The 16,319-nt window shown below is 42.3% G+C and overlaps 1 long non-coding RNA gene across 1 annotated transcript in view; it reads right to left on the reverse strand.

Moving 5' to 3' along the window:
• Positions 1-1,022: 1,022 nt before the first annotated feature.
• Positions 1,023-16,319, reverse strand: part of LOC142496323 (uncharacterized) — a 149,272-nt gene continuing 133,975 nt past the window's right edge. The window contains exon 3 of the long non-coding RNA XR_012801953.1: positions 1,023-1,338. This is a non-coding gene — a long non-coding RNA (uncharacterized LOC142496323). The remainder of the gene's footprint in view (positions 1,339-16,319) is intronic.

The following is a 16,319-nucleotide window of genomic DNA, read 5'->3' on the forward strand; positions in this document are numbered from 1 at the left end:
CCATGAGACGGGTACGGTGATCCTGCACACCCATGAGACGGGTACGGGGATCCTGCACACCCATGAGACAGGTAGGGGGATCCTGCACACACATGAGACGGGTATGAGGATCCTGCACACACATGAGACGGGTACGGGGATCCTGCACACCCATGAGACGGGTAGGGAGATCCTGCACACACATGAGATGGGTACGGGGATCCTGCACACATGAGACGGGTACGGGGATCCTGCGCACCCATGAGACGGGTAGGGGGATCCCGCACACCCATGAGATGGGTACGGGGATCCTGCACACCCATGAGACGGGTACGGGGATCCTGCACACGCATGAGACGGGTAGGAGGATCCCGCACACAGATGAGACGGGTAGGAGGATCCTGCACACACATGAGATGGGTAGGGGGATCCTGCACACACATGAGACGGGTAGGAGGATCCTGCACACACATGAGACGGGTAGGAGGATCCTGCACACACATGAGATGGGTACAGGGATCCCGCACACACATGAGACGGGTACGGGGATCCCGCACATCCATGAGACGGGTAGGGGGGTCCTGCACACACATGAGACGGGTAGGAGGATCCTGCACACCCATGAGACGGGTAGGGGGATCCTGCACACACATGAGATGGGTACGGGGATCCCGCGCACACATGAGACGGGTAGGGGCCGTGGTTGGGCTTAACCTTTATTAGTATGAGCCACATTGCCCCTTCTGCCACAGTCTTATTTTGTGTTGATTTCCCCTTATTTTCCCTGGTTATTCCGGTGTGTTTTATTGTAGGGCCTTTTCCACGTAACTTTCCTAACATGATCTTATCTATTGAAAATAATAGGATCTGATCAATTGCTAAGTCTAACTAGATAACTGTTTTACAAGCGAATGAAATAAAAACATTATCTCGTGACAGTGATAGCTCTTCTTTATTATCACCTTAAATAAATAATTGCATGATAATATCAGACAATAGACATAACGGTGAAAAAAAAAATAAAGAAAATGGCACCTAGTAAGATTTATTAATTATATTTAATAAATAAATATGTAAGGAAAAATTCAGTATTATATAAAAAAAAGTCATTGTTATATTAACCAATTAAATAACTGTTACATGTGGAGCAGATTCATAGTAAGAATATTTTCCTGTTTATGAAATATTTAAATAAATTAGAAAGACAAAAATAATGTACAGTAATGTGAAACGAAACAGTAACAAATAAATTATTAAGTCTTGGACATTTGTTTGAATTTATTGCACACGAGTCTTTGAATATGCTTCCAATTCTGATGTCAGGGGACTTGGATAAGACTGATACAACGACTCCTTTACCTGAAAGAGAACAAAGGAATATGAAGTGTAATTATATTCTGTCAAAACAACAAGAATATTTTGATAGTGATGTATCAAAGTAACTGTGACTTAAATTGTATTTTCATCTTACTGTATGTTGCGTACACTGAAAATCACTAGCAACATTCCCATCACAATTCTGTGTTCCCTGCCCTGGATTTACTGTAAATGGCAGCTATTGCCTGTTGAAGATGTCATAATCTGTATCAGAGGTTGGTGAATCTTACCCTTAGTGTCAATATATCAAGGTACAGTAGTTTGAGACAGTAGATTGGTACAATAGATTGGGACAGGAGTTTGGTACAGCAGTTTGGTTGTTTTGGCCAGAAGTTTGAGACAGGAGTTTGGTACGGGAGTTTGGTACAGTAGTTTGGTCGTTTGGGACAGTAGATTGGGACAGGAGTTTGGTATGGTAGTTTAGGACAGGAGTTTGGTACAGGAGTTTGGTACAATAGATTGGGACAGTAGTTTGGTACAGTAGATTGGGACAGTAGTTTGGTAGTTTGGGACAGTAGATTGGGACAGGAGTTTGGTACGGTAGTTTGGTAGTTTGGGACAGTAGATTGGGACAGGAGTTTGGTACAGTAGATTGGTACAGTAGATTGGTACAGTAGATTGGTAGTTTGACACAGTAGATTGATACTGTATAGTCGTTTGGTACAGCAGTTTGGTAGTTTGGAACAGTAGATTTATATAGTTGTTTGGTAGTTTGGTACAGTAGATTTTAGTTTGGTACAGTAGATTGGGATAGTAGTTTTGTACACTAGATTGGGACAGTAGTTTGGTACACTAGATTGGTACAGTGGTTTGGTACGATGGATTGGTACAGTAGATTAGGATAGTAGTTTGGTACAGTAGTTTGGTACAGTAGTTTGGCAGTTTGGTACAGTAGATTGGGACAGTAGTTTGGTACAGTGGTTTGGTACGATGGATTGGTACAGTAGTTTGGTAGTTTGGTACAGTAGATTGGGATAGTAGTTTGGTACAGTAGTTTGGCAGTTTGGTAGTTTGGTACAGTAGATTGGGATAGTAGTTTGGTACAGTAGTTTGGCAGTTTGGTACAGTATATTGGTACAGTAGTTTGGTACACTAGATTGGTATAGTGGTTTGGTACAATAGATTGGTACAGCAGTTTGGTAGTTTGGTACAGTAGCTTGATATAGTAGTTTGGTACAGTAGTTTGGTATAGTATATTGGGACAGTAGATTAGTACAGTAGTTTGGTAGTTTGGTACAGTAGATTGGTATAGTAGTTTGGTACAGTAGTTTGGTATAGTATATTGGGACAGTAGATTAGTACAGTAGTTTGGTAGTTTGGTACAGTAGATTGGTATAGTAGTTTGGTACAGTAGTTTGGTATAGTATATTGGGACAGTAGATTGGTACAGATTGATACAGTAGTTTGGTAGTTTTGTACAGTACTTTGGTAGTTTGGTACAGTAGATCGGTAGATTGGGACAGTTGTTTGGTACAGTAGATTGGTACGGTAGTTTGGTTTGGCAGTTTGGTACGGTAGTTTGGTACAGTAGTTTGGTACAATAGATTGGGACAGTCGTTTGGTACAGTAGTTTGGTAGTTTGGTACAGTAGATTGGGACAGTAGTTTGGTACAGCAGTTTGGTAGTTTGGTACAGTAGATTGGGACAGTCGTTTGGTACACTAGATTGGGACAGTAGTTTGGTACAGTAGTTTGGTAGTTTGGTACAGTAGATTGGTACAGTAGTTTGGTACAGTAGATTGATATAGTCGTTTGGTAGTTTGGTACAGTAGTTTGGTACACTAGATTGGGACAGTAGTTTGGTACAGTAGTTTGGTAGTTTGGTACAGTAGATTGGTACAGTAGTTTGGTAGTTTGGTACAGTAGATTGATATAGTCGTTTGGTAGTTTGGTACAGTAGTTTGGTACAGTGGTTTGGTTGTTTTGGACAGAAGTTTGAGACAGGAATTTGGTACAGTAGATTGGTACAATAGATTGGGACAGGAGTTTGGTAGTTTGGTACAGTAGTTTGGTACAGTAGATTGGTACAGGAGTTTGGTACAGCAGTTTGGTAGTTTGGAACAGTAGTTTGGTACAGTAGTTTGGTACAGTAGTTTGGTACAGTAGATTGGGACAGTAGATTGGGACAGTAGTTTGGTACAGCAGTTTGGTAGTTTGGTACAGTAGTTTGGTACAGTAGTTTGGTACAATAGATTGGGACAGTAGTTTGGTACAGCAGTTTGGTAGTTTGGTATAGTAGATTGGGACAGTCGTTTGGTACAGCAGTTTGGTACACTAGATTGGGACAGTAGTTTGGTACAGTAGTTTGGTAGTTTGGTACAGTAGATTGGTACAGTAGTTTGGTAGTTTGGTACAGTAGATTGATATAGTCGTTTGGTAGTTTGGTACAGTAGTTTGGTACAGTGGTTTGGTTGTTTTGGACAGAAGTTTGAGACAGGAATTTGGTACAGTAGATTGGTACAATAGATTGGGACAGGAGTTTGGTAGTTTGGTACAGTAGTTTGGTACAGTAGATTGGTACAGGAGTTTGGTACAGCAGTTTGGTAGTTTGGTACAGTAGTTTGGTACAGTAGTTTGGTACAGTAGTTTGGTACAGTAGATTGGGACAGTAGTTTGGTACAGCAGTTTGGTAGTTTGGTACAGTAGTTTGGTACAATAGATTGGGACAGTAGTTTGGTACAGCAGTTTGGTAGTTTGGTACAGTAGATTGGGACAGTCGTTTGGTACAGCAGTTTGGTACACTAGATTGGGACAGTAGTTTGGTACAGTAGTTTGGTAGTTTGGTACAGTAGATTGGTACAGTAGTTTGGTAGTTTGGTACAGTAGATTGATATAGTCGTTTGGTAGTTTGGTACAGTAGTTTGGTACAGTGGTTTGGTTGTTTTGGCCAGAAATTTGAGACAGGAGTTTGGTACAATAGATTGGGACAGTAGTTTGGTAGTTTGGGACAGTAGTTTGGTAGTTTGGGACAGTAGATTGGGACAGGAGTTTGGTTGTTTTGGCCAGAAGTTTGAGACAGGAGTTTGGTACAGGAGTTTGGTACAGTAGATTGGTACAATAAATTGGGACAGGAGTTTGGTAGTTTGGTACAGTAGATTGGTACAGGAGTTTGGTACAGTAGTTTGGTACAGTAGATTGGGCCAGGAGTTTGGTACAGTAGATTGGTACAGTAGATTGGTACAATAGATTGGGACAGGAGTTTGGTAGTTTGGTACAGTAGATTGGTACAGTAGATTGGTACAGGAGTTTGGTAGTTTGGTACAGTAGTTTGGTACAGTAGATTGGGACAGGAGTTTGGTACAGGAGTTTGGTACAGTAGATTGGTACAATAAATTGGGACAGGAGTTTGGTAGTTTGGTACAGTAGATTGGTACAGGAGTTTGGTAGTTTGGTACAGTAGTTTGGTACAGTAGATTGGGACAGGAGTTTGGTACAGTAGATTGGGACAGGAGTTTGGTACAGGAGTTTGGTACAGTAGATTGGTAATAAATTGGGACAGGAGTTTGATAGTTTGGTACAGTAGATTGGGATAGTAGTTTGGTACAATAGATTGGTACAGTAGATTGGTAGTTTGACACAGTAGATTGATATAGTCGTTTGGTACAGCAGTTTGGTAGTTTGGAACAGTAGATTTATATAGTTGTTTGGTAGTTTGGTACAGTAGTTTGGTACAGTAGATTTTAGTTTGGTACAGTAGATTGGTACACTAGATTGGGACAGGAGTTTGGTACAGTAGTTTGGTACAATAGATTGGGATAGTAGTTTTGTACACTAGATTGGGACAGTAGTTTGGTACAGTAGTTTGGTACAATAGATTGGGATAGTAGTTTTGTACACTAGATTGGTACAGTAGATTGGGACAGTAGTTTGGTACAGTGGTTTGGTACGATGGATTGGTACAGTAGTTTGGTAGTTTGGTACAGTGGATTGGGATAGTAGTTTGGTACAGTAGTATGGCAGTTTGGTAGTTTGGTACAGTAGATTGGGATAGTAGTTTGGTACAGTAGTTTGGCAGTTTGGTACAGTATATTGGTACAGTAGTTTGGTACACTAGATTGATATAGTGGTTTGGTACAATAGATTGGTACAGTAGTTTGGTAGTTTGGAACAGTAGATTGGTACAGTAGTTTGGTAGTTTGGAACAGTAGATTGATATGGTCGTTTGGTAGTTTGGTACAGTAGTTTGGTAGATTGGTACAGTAGATTGATATAGTAGTTTGGTACAGTAGTTTGGTATAGTATATTGGGACAGTAGATTGGTAGATTAGTACAGTATTTTGGTACAGTAGATTGGTACAGATTGATACAGTAGTTTGGTAGTTTTGTACAGTACTTTGGTAGTTTGGTACAGTAGATCGGTAGATTGGGACAGTTGTTTGGTACAGTAGATTGGTACGGTAGTTTGGTACGGCAGTTTGGTACGGTAGTTTGGTACAGTAGTTTGGTACAATAGATTGGGACAGTCGTTTGGTACAGTAGTTTGGTACAGCAGTTTGGTAGTTTGGTACAGTAGATTGGGACAGTAGTTTGGTACAGCAGTTTGGTAGTTTGGTACAGTAGATTGGGACAGTAGTTTGGTACTGTAGATTGGGACAGTAGTTTGGTACAATAGATTGGGACAGTAGTTTGGTACAGCAGTTTGGTAGTTTGGTACAGTAGATTGGGACAGTAGTTTGGTACACTAGATTGGGACAGTAGATTGGGACAGTAGATTGGGACAGTAGTTTGGTACAGCAGTTTGGTAGTTTGGTACAGTAGATTGGGACAGTAGTTTGGTACAGCAGTTTGGTAGTTTGGTACAGTAGATTGGGACAGTAGTTTGGTACAGCAGTTTGGTAGTTTGGTACAGTAGATTGGGACAGTAGTTTGGTACAGTAGTTTGGTACACTAGATTGGGACAGTAGTTTGGTACAATAGATTGGGACAGTAGTTTAGTACAGGAGTTTGGTTGTTTTGGACAGTAGTTTGGTGCAGTAGTTTGGTACAGTAGTTTGGTACAGTAGATTGGTACAGTAGATTGGTAAAATAGATTGGGACAGAAGTTTGGTAGTTTGGTACAGTAGATTAATATAGTAGTTTAGTAGTTTCATACAGTAGATTGATATAGTTGTTTGGTACAGTATATTGGGACAGTAGTTTGGGACAGTATATTGGTACAGTATTTTGGGACAGTAGCTTGGGACAGTAGCTTGGGACAGTAGATTGGTACAGTAGTTTGGTAGATTGGTACAGTGGATTGATACAGTATATTGGTACAGTAGATTGGGACAGTGGTTTGGTAGTTTAGTACAGTACATTGGTACAGTAGTTTAGTAGTTTGGTAGATTGGTACAACAGTTTGGTACAGTAGTTTGGTAGATTGGTACACTAGTTTGGTACAGTAGTTTGGTACAGTGGTTTGCTTGGTGCGTTATTCAGAAAAGTAAATTACAGGAGTTAGGGACAGGTGAATGGAACACATTTACATTTGTTCATCAAAAAAAATCTAGATATGACGTGATATAAAACTACCTGACTATCAATGGGCAATGTATAAAACCCTGCGGCAACCACAAGCAAAAAACAATACAGTGCATCAAGACAGACGTCGCGTCTGTCTTTCTTTATGCCCATGCTATACCTCTATCTCACTGATGGCATACAGGTGGGGGATAGGTTTGACAATGTCACTAAAAAAGCGAATTTTATTATTTACCACATATTTAATACCTGAAAATCCAGGATTTATCATTTATGCAATGTCCCAACTTTAAATATGTTTGATAAGGACAGTCAGTAAATTACAACATGACTACAACCCAAATAAACATTGGAAAATGTGTTAGCAACTGGTGGCGTGTGCAGTAGAGTGTGGAAATTACCCACATATTTAGAGAGATGTATTTTTTACTTTTCGCCTGCAGTGTTAAATCGAATACTGTACGTGGTTTTTAAATATTTATTTCTGAAACACAATGCAACCTCACTTGCATTTACCACATAATCGTTCTGACACACACTAACAGCATGATTAAGTATTTTAGGCTTTTTGTGTTGATTGACTTCACATTAGAAATACGTTTAGAGCTTTTAGATCTAACACCAAGATTATTCCTGAAATGTTTGGGACCTTGAAACATAATTCTTATACATTTACACACATAGAACTAAAGACTGGTAAACTCAGTTGTGTTATGTGTTATGACATAATTAAATGTGTTATGACATAATTAAATGTGTTATGACATAATTAAAAACTCAGAAAGTGAATCCCTGCGCTTCTCCCTTTGGGATAGCAATAAATGGGTATATATATGTATATATATATATATATATATATATATATATATATATATATATATATATATATATATATATATATATTTATATTTATATATTTATATCGAAAAGAAAGAAAGCGACCGATCCTGGTGTAATATGAAAAATACACATTTAATATTCCAGTATTAAGTCCAACAAATTTAAACTCACAAACAAATGTGAAAAACAAGCATGTAATGAGTATACTCATTCGCCAACCGCCGGAAGACACTGCTCTGCTCACACGCCACTCCTTTCCTCCGTGAAGTCCCAGCTCCTCTGAGCCACCGTCCAGCAGGGGCCTCAGAGAATGCACAACCTCTCCCGATGTGACCCAGAAGTCCACCGCTCAGCACAGCAACTCCGGATGGGAGGAAATGGTAATGTGACCCCGTGGAGGAGAAGGGGAAGGGGCAGTAGTTCACCGAGGCGTAGCAGCGTTTACAATGTCCCAGCAGAAACCAAGGTATGAATGAGTGTGGTGACGGACTGTCAGTAGCTCACACTAACACTCCCAACGCGTTTCTTCACGCTAAGGTGATTTCATCACGGGACTTAATACTGGAATATTAAATGTGTATTTTTCATATTACACCAGGATCGGGCGCTTTCTTTCTTTTCGTTTTGTAGATCTACTGGGAAGTCGTTGGTTCCTTGCAGAGAGCAGCCGGTACCCAGACTAGTGGGCCATCATCTATATTCCTAATATATCAACAGGACTATTTATTTTTTATGGTTTTTTATTGATTTTTTTTTTTTAATTGATTTTTTTGTCTGCAATTTTAATCATGCATATTTTTTGGACATATTTTTGGACACTAAGTCATTAGCTCACACTAATTTAGTAATCTATTATTATTATTTTTTAATTGTGTGTTATTTACATAATTTGGAATATTGCTACTGATATCTATTTGGTAACCTATTCATATGAGTTTATTACACTTATTATACTTACCACTAATGTGATAGTTGAGACGGACACCTGAGGGGCGCAGTCTTTTTGTTTGTTTAATTTTATATATATATTGTGAAAATCTAGAAGAAAAAGGAGACTTTTGGTTTACATCCTTTGATCAAATATTGCCAGGCCTGCTAACCACATCAAGGTAAGTCTCTATAGCAGGTCCCTACACTAAATGCAAACTAGTGTTATGTGAAAGGGTTAATATATCCAAGCATATGCTTATATAACATAGTGCAGTTAAAAACTGGTATATACCAGTACAGATACTCACATGTCTGCAAGTGAAGGGAATAGTGAAATACAGGGACCTTGCTAGGAGATTATATACCTAGAAGAAGGAGGGGCTGGCCTCCCACAGACTGCTCAATAAGCAGTCGCATGTGATTGGCCAAATATATTAATTACATGAAATTAGTGTTGCCCTCTAGGAGCGTGCTGCTAAGGATTAAAATCGGCCCAACAGCATTTGTTTTATATAATTAAAAACTCATCTATTAACATACATCCTCTAAAATATAGGTGGTATAAAAACAACGATGCCGAGTTGGATTCCTCACCCCCCTGTAGGTGTTAGAATGTATTTGATAATGAAGGAGTAGAGGTAACCGGTCTCCTTAGGTATAGTAACTCAATGAATGCTAATCTACTATCCAGTTAGTAGAAACAGGGATAAGAGTGTGTTTGAATGGGACTGCAGGGACCCTCCGCTGTGTTAATCCGATGGGCCATTAAGAACCTCACAGAAATGTTGAGGCAAAGTTGAGGAATTTACTGTGAGACTGATCCAGAATTTCCCAGGCAAGAGTAATAATACTGGTGGCTGCATCTGTAAATATCCAAAAGGTAATAATACCTGCCTGGTACAAATATATTCCCTAAAAATCGGATTAATGGGATCTAGGTGCAGAACGTCTTACACCTGATAAAACCCCCTAATGATGGCAACTCACTGTAAATGAAGATAACAATATCCTATGTAAATATAGCAGCAAATCATTCAAACAAAGTATCCAGAGTGTTCCCACATGAACTGACACTGTTGTTATATAGATATGAACAGTGTAGCTAAATATGACAGAGTATCCATAGGCAGCTAACAGCAGCGTGCGAACTTAATGGGACGCTTACATTTAGCCGGTGTTATAGAACATCCCCCAGGTTGCTCGGCGGGCCTTGAGGCTATTTTGCAGAGACTTTCTACATGCAGGGAGCGCTGGTGAGTCTGTCTCTCCCTCCTGCGCTATCCCATAGGATTCCCTGCTCGTGCACGTGAATGTGCATCTGTATGAGTACGTTCATTTGTCAAACTTATTAGATCACTAAAGCTTGGAATCATTATACTGTGTCTATTAACCCTTAGGCATATTTTCAGTGCAAACACACTCTTGTCCCTGTTTCTACTAATGGGACATTAGATTATATTCATTGAGTTACTATACCTAAGGAGACCGGTTACCTCTACTCCTTCATTATCAAATACATTCTAACACCTACAGGGGGGGTGAGGAATCCAACTCTGCGTCGTTGTTTTTATACCACCTATATTTTAGAGGATTTATGTTAATAAATGAGTTTTTAATTATGTCATAACACATTTACTAGGGGATCAGAGTGCCCACAACTAGGTTTACCAGTCTTGTTTACGGACTTTACGGACGAAACGCGTAGGTGCGTCCCTACCATTGCTGTCTATATACTGACCATTAAAGTATCCTTTTAATACTATTCCCTGTCTGGAGTTACCCTGATTTTGGCGGTCCACTAGCTGGTATGCTGCCAGGAAACGTTGCTGTGCTCCTCTACACCCTTGCTGCTTACCAGTCTTGTTATAGTTTTATGTGTACCCTTCTACCCAGAGGAACCCCTCCCCCCCCCTCCGCCCTCCTCACATCTATTCTAAGCAGAGCTTCTGTTGTTTTGAATTCTACATTTACATACACATGAGGAAGAGACGCAATCACGAAACGCGTAGGGTCAGAGGTTATAGCTGATAGTGAGAGACACATGCGCAGCCTTTCAGGAACTGTGAAAACAGCCCAGCATCTTTGAGTGAAATTCTCCTCCGACGTCTGCTCCTGCCCTTTCTGTTATAGGGTTTCATAGTACCTTATATTTGCATTTATTAGGCTTTTTTTGAGGCACCGGTTTGTATTTGTTATACATTTATTTAATAGAAATTGCAGACTTGAAACAATTATTTACCTTTTTTGACATATAAATTACTGTTTTGTATATTCTTTTTAAATGTAAACAAATGCCCCACATTTACTGGGCATGAATTAAGTAACCTAACTGCTACAACTGAGATGAAATCCAAACCAAAATTAAATATGCCCAGCAGGACAATCCCTGATTGGATTCTTTAGTTCTGGGACTAAAAGGGTCACAATAGGAGAGAATTTGATTCATAAGTATGTAAATATTTATGTATGAATATATGTAAATATGTATGTGTGCACAGTATGTATGCATGTATGTAACTCTGTATGTATGTAAGTATTGTGAGGGATTGAAGGGTTAACTTCCTTACAGTGTGGCAGCAGACCACAACCTAGGCTTAAGGTATTTAGCTCTTGAGCTCTTTAAAAGGCAGGGACTTGCATACAGTCGGTACTTCCAGATCCTGCAGAGGCAGGGTCACGCTGCTCAGGGTGACGCCATGAGAGACTGCTGGAATGTCACAGAGGCTACCTGTTCCAGAACCTGCAGGGACAGGTCAAGAGTCTGTGGGGACTGCCCAGAACTGTGTACCTGGGAGCTATAGGATCCTGCGGTCGTGAACAAGGTTAGCCATTAGGAAGTCAAGCTGCCCAGAGGATGTGCCTGCACATGAGTTGGGCTTACCTCAGGAGCCTAAATTAAGGACAATTTAATCTGCCTTGTGTTGCACTGCCTGTGATTCAGCAATCCCTGAGTTTAGTTTAACCAGTAAGTGGGGTAGCTGTCCAGGATAGTTAGTGGCAATATGGTTACTGTGTAGTTAGTGCTCCGAGAGGAGCTAGGCTTTTTGTTTGATTTTTGCTTTGTTTAATGCCTTTAAGAATAAACCTGCTAACAGATCCTTATGCCTCCTGCCTTTAATGTGAGAGCAAACATCATGCAACGTGGCCGAGTTTTCACAATTGCAGAGAATGCAGATACTATAAAAGGCACAGCACCTAAAGTGCTGTGGGTTTAAAAAAGCAACACAAAAAAACATGGTTTTTTTAAATGGCTGCTCAGCAAGAGTGAGACTGCTACAGAGACAACTACGAGAGGTGTGAACTCTGCAACTAAAGTCTGCCACACCTAAATGACTTCCGGCTGTGATTGTAGAGCTGTAAATACAGAACAGAACAATATTTATGCAATAGCAACTCCCATGATCAGTGGGAAGAATACACCTGAATGAGCATTCCTATGTGGCCCCAGAAAGTGAGCAGTACGAGATGTGTTTATGGTGTAAAGAGCCCGGTCACACGGAACAGTGTCCCTTCATGCCTTATGATGATGATGAAGATGACTCCTATGTGGCCCCAGAAAAAAAGCATCAGCAGCAGCAAGAGGAATATTTGTTCCAGCGAGCCAAGCAACTGCAGCAGCAGCAATGCCATGGGGACGCAAGAAAGATGCAAAAGCTTTTAACAATGAGTGTGTGCTCAGTAACAATGAGTGTGTGCTCAGTAGCAATGAGTGTTTTCTCAGTAAGAATGAGTGTGTGCTCAGTAAGAATGAGTGTGTTCTCAGTAACAATGAGTGTGTGCTCAGTAACAATGAGTGTGTGCTCAGCACCACTGATGCATCAAAGTCTTACAAGGTAAAGAGGAAGAGCGAGAAAAAGAAAAGAAGTTCTCAACTTACAGAGGAAGGTGCAGGAACATTTAAAGATGATACTGGGAGGTCGGGAAATCGTGTGTTAGAAAGGAGCCGGGATGTGCTGCAGCCCAGAGTGACTGGCAGGTTCATCAGGAGAATGGCGGAATCTCCAGAGGCTGCTAAAAAGCATGGCCTGGGCCGGAGCCACAGCAGGGTCCCCGAGGTAGCACAGGGTCCAATGCACCCACATGGTGCGTCTATCTGGTTCTGACCATAAGAACCCCATAAGAACCCCTGAACAAACAGTACCAGGGAAGTGGACCGGGAACTAAAGAGTGATGATTTCTTGAGCCATGCTGGAAATGCACTGCAAACTGTCAGGCATGACTGTTGTCTTCTTTGTGAATGATTAGATAAAGAGCAAGAAGACAAGGCTGAGCTACAGAGGTTTCTGTCTGGAGCGATCCCTATGTGTATGGAGAAGACAAAGTTGGAGAATGTGACAGCTAGTCTGGAGACAGAAAATGCTGCTGTTGCCGCCATGGACAAGAAGCAGAGAAAGTCTGACAAAATGATTGCTGACTGGAAGCAGTGCTGAGATCTCTCAGAAAGAGGTTCGCAATCTCATCACAGAGCTGGAACTCTCACGCCATGAGCTCTGCGCTCTCAGCACAGAGATGTGTAAATTGAAGGATGCTAATGGAAAGATCCTGATTAATTTAGAGACTGTAAAAATAGGGAATAAAAGTCTGGACTCTGCGGCCATTAACGAGGATAGCCAGGAGGAAGTCAAGTTGCCCAGAAGATGTGCCTGGCACAGGAGATGGACATACCTCAGGAGCCTAAAGTACGTACAATTTAGTCTGCTTTTGTTGCACTGCCTGTGATTTAGCTATCCCTGAGTTTTGTTTTACCAGTAAGTGGGGTAGCCTTCCAGGATAGTTGGGGGCAAGGTGGGTGTCACGGTAGACTAGGTCTTTTAACACCATTTATTTTTAAGGGATCAATCACAGAGCAAAACAAGACAGTGAAATAAAATTAGGTTTATTTTGGATAAGACCTCGGATACACACAAGAATACAAAATACAAAAAATATACACACTTACGGGGGTCTGGGGAATGAGATCTACCTTTCCTAGGTACAGGGACCCACTTCAAATGGGTTTACCCTGTCCGCTTCTCTGCTTCAGGATATCAGTGTGCTGCCCACAGGAGCCCCTCTTACGTACCTCCAGCTGGTCACAGTCCAACTCCACACTCCTTCCTGGAGTGTCTCTCAGATGGTCTCCACACTCCTTCCCAGAGATGGACTTCAGATGGACTGATCAGACGTGTTCCTTTTATACCCCTTGGTGGCTATCCTTTAACCTTGAGCAAGGCAGGCAGCCAAGAGAAACAGTGCCTGGGGCTCAGACCTGATAACTGAACCATTTAACTAATCCCCTACCTTTTTTCTGATCTATTTCTATGGAGAGCTTGAACTGAGTGAATTACTTAGTCTTTCTCCATAGAAATGACAGTAATAGTAGAATATATCATTTACTTTCTTGCATGTTAATTCCATCACCACACAATACCAGGTATCTAATCTGGGAGGAATTGCTAACACGGGCATAAATACAGACATAAGGTAATTATGTAAAAGACAGGAATTACAGCTAGCCCAAATAACATCACAGAACAGTGTTGATTGACTGGGGGATTGCATTTACAGGGAATAAAGAATACAGGCTTCGAATACATTCCCTGTTCTCCCCCAGATATTAAATTACATTTGGCTTAAATAAGCCTTACATAGCTGGCCAAGTTACATGGATTTAGGGGTAAATAGCTGGGATTTCTCTTTATTAGTTCCCCCAGCTAACCCTACCGTCACACCTCCCCCCTCAAGATGAAGGCTCCAGTACAGTGACCATCTCAGTTGGCTTTATGAGCCTGACAGGAATTGAGGTTCTTGAGGTAGGACAAAGTATTTCTGGCTAATACAGTCCATCAGCCTGCTGAAGGTTCTTGCCCTCTCCAAAGGTCCTCTGCGGATGGGGGCTCCAATGGTAAAAAGGTGATGATCGGTGAGGAGGGCTCCATAAGCTGGGGAACACAAACAACCTTGGTGGGCACCAGTGCCAACTGCACCTTTACCTGGGCAACTGCCCAACTGTGGCTCTTTGTGACTGGGGTCACAAGTGCATCCTCCCTAGGTACGTTCACCGTTCTCCCTGTCCATGGGTACCGGTGCCCTGGCCAGACCCTATCAGGCTGCCCTGGAGTAACTTGTTGCAGGGGACCCACCAGGCCAATTGCCTGCCAATTACCGGGGATCCCTGGACAAAAAGACAAATCTTTAAAAATTGTTAGCTGAATCTTTGGCTGGAGCTGCTGCACGTCTGCTGTCTGCTCCTCCTGGGTATACAGCCTCTCACAGGACATCCATCCTGTAGCTGGGTAGCATTGCCCCAGACTGGGGTTACTGGACTCCTCAGGAACTGCTGGATCTGTTGGTCCCAAATGCAGGGGAACGGTGAGATCCTCAAAAGGCAGGGGTACCAAAGGCTCCTCTACCTGGGCAAGTGCCATGCTTGCATTTCTGGCGGTGGCTGCTATCGGAGCAGCATCCTCTACAAACGAGAAGATGAGGTGCCCCAGGTAGTTACCGAGTATCACATCAATACCAAACCAAGGCAAAACACCACATCCCTCATACCTTGACCAGCCCCCCAGTCAAGAAACACCTGGGTGACCAGGATTGACCTAGGTCTCCCATCTGGCATGGTTATCTACATCCCTATGCCCGGGATCAGATCCTCTGGTTTGACCATGGCAGGTCTCACCAGAGTGAAAGTGGCACAGGAGTCAATAAGGCCGGCTCCCTGGCAATCTCCAATAGTCACTGGCCGCAAATTTTTGTATCTTACATCGTGGGATGGCAACCTGACAGTTGAAATCCGATGCCCCTCTGCTGTGCCGCGTGTTGAAGAGGTAGAAATCACCATCTGAGTCCACTGCCTGACTTGCTGGACGGCTGCACGCTGCTCTGCTGTAAGTGCCAGTCCCACGTAGGCAGCCGGGTTGGCAGCTGGAGTGCGTGCCCCCTGAGGGGGATAACTGGGACACCGCAGGTCGGGGCACTGAGGCTTCATGTGCCCAGTCTGGTTACAATGGTAGCACTCTGTCTCATGGCTTGCTGTCTCCTCAGCGGGAGGCTGGGACCTGCAAGTTGGGACACTTGTGAAATTTATGTTTAATTTTAAATGGGCAAATGCACTATTATCCATATCTGGATAATAGTCATTTTGCCCATTACTGCACTGTATGTATTGGGGGGGAGGGGGGTGTATTTATTTGAATGTATAGAATTTTTTAGTTTTATGCTCAGGATTGATACCTCAGGCCAGCAGACACCCCGGACACCTGCGGTGACCTGGGTGGCCTTAAACATTGCAGGGATACTGACACCCTATTCCAGGGCCTGTATCTCAGGAAGCAGGGGGTCCCCGAGGCCGAAATCAACTTTGTTCAGCTCAGGAGACCCCCTGCTCATGCACAGTATGAATAAAAATAAACTGTAAGCAGCTTCATTACTTTAGCAGCTACCCGCTACTCTACAGGTACAGGTGCAGCTGCTTACACAGGTACAGGTGCTTACACAGGTACAGCTGCTTAAACAGGTACAGGTGCAGCTGCTTACACAGGTACAGGCGCTTACACAAGTACAGCTGCTTACTCAGGTGCAGCTGCTTACACAGGTACAGGTACAGCTGCTTACACAGGTACAGGTACAGCTGCTTACACAGGTGCAGCTGCTTACACAGGTACAGGTGCAGCTTCATATACAGATACAGTGGCGTACACAGGTACAGCGGCGTACACAGGTACAGGGCTCTGTGTTGGTAAAGAGCTTAGC

The sequence above is a fragment of the Ascaphus truei genome, chromosome 5 (assembly GCF_040206685.1).
Source record: "Ascaphus truei isolate aAscTru1 chromosome 5, aAscTru1.hap1, whole genome shotgun sequence".
Lineage (NCBI taxonomy): Eukaryota > Metazoa > Chordata > Amphibia > Anura > Ascaphidae > Ascaphus > Ascaphus truei.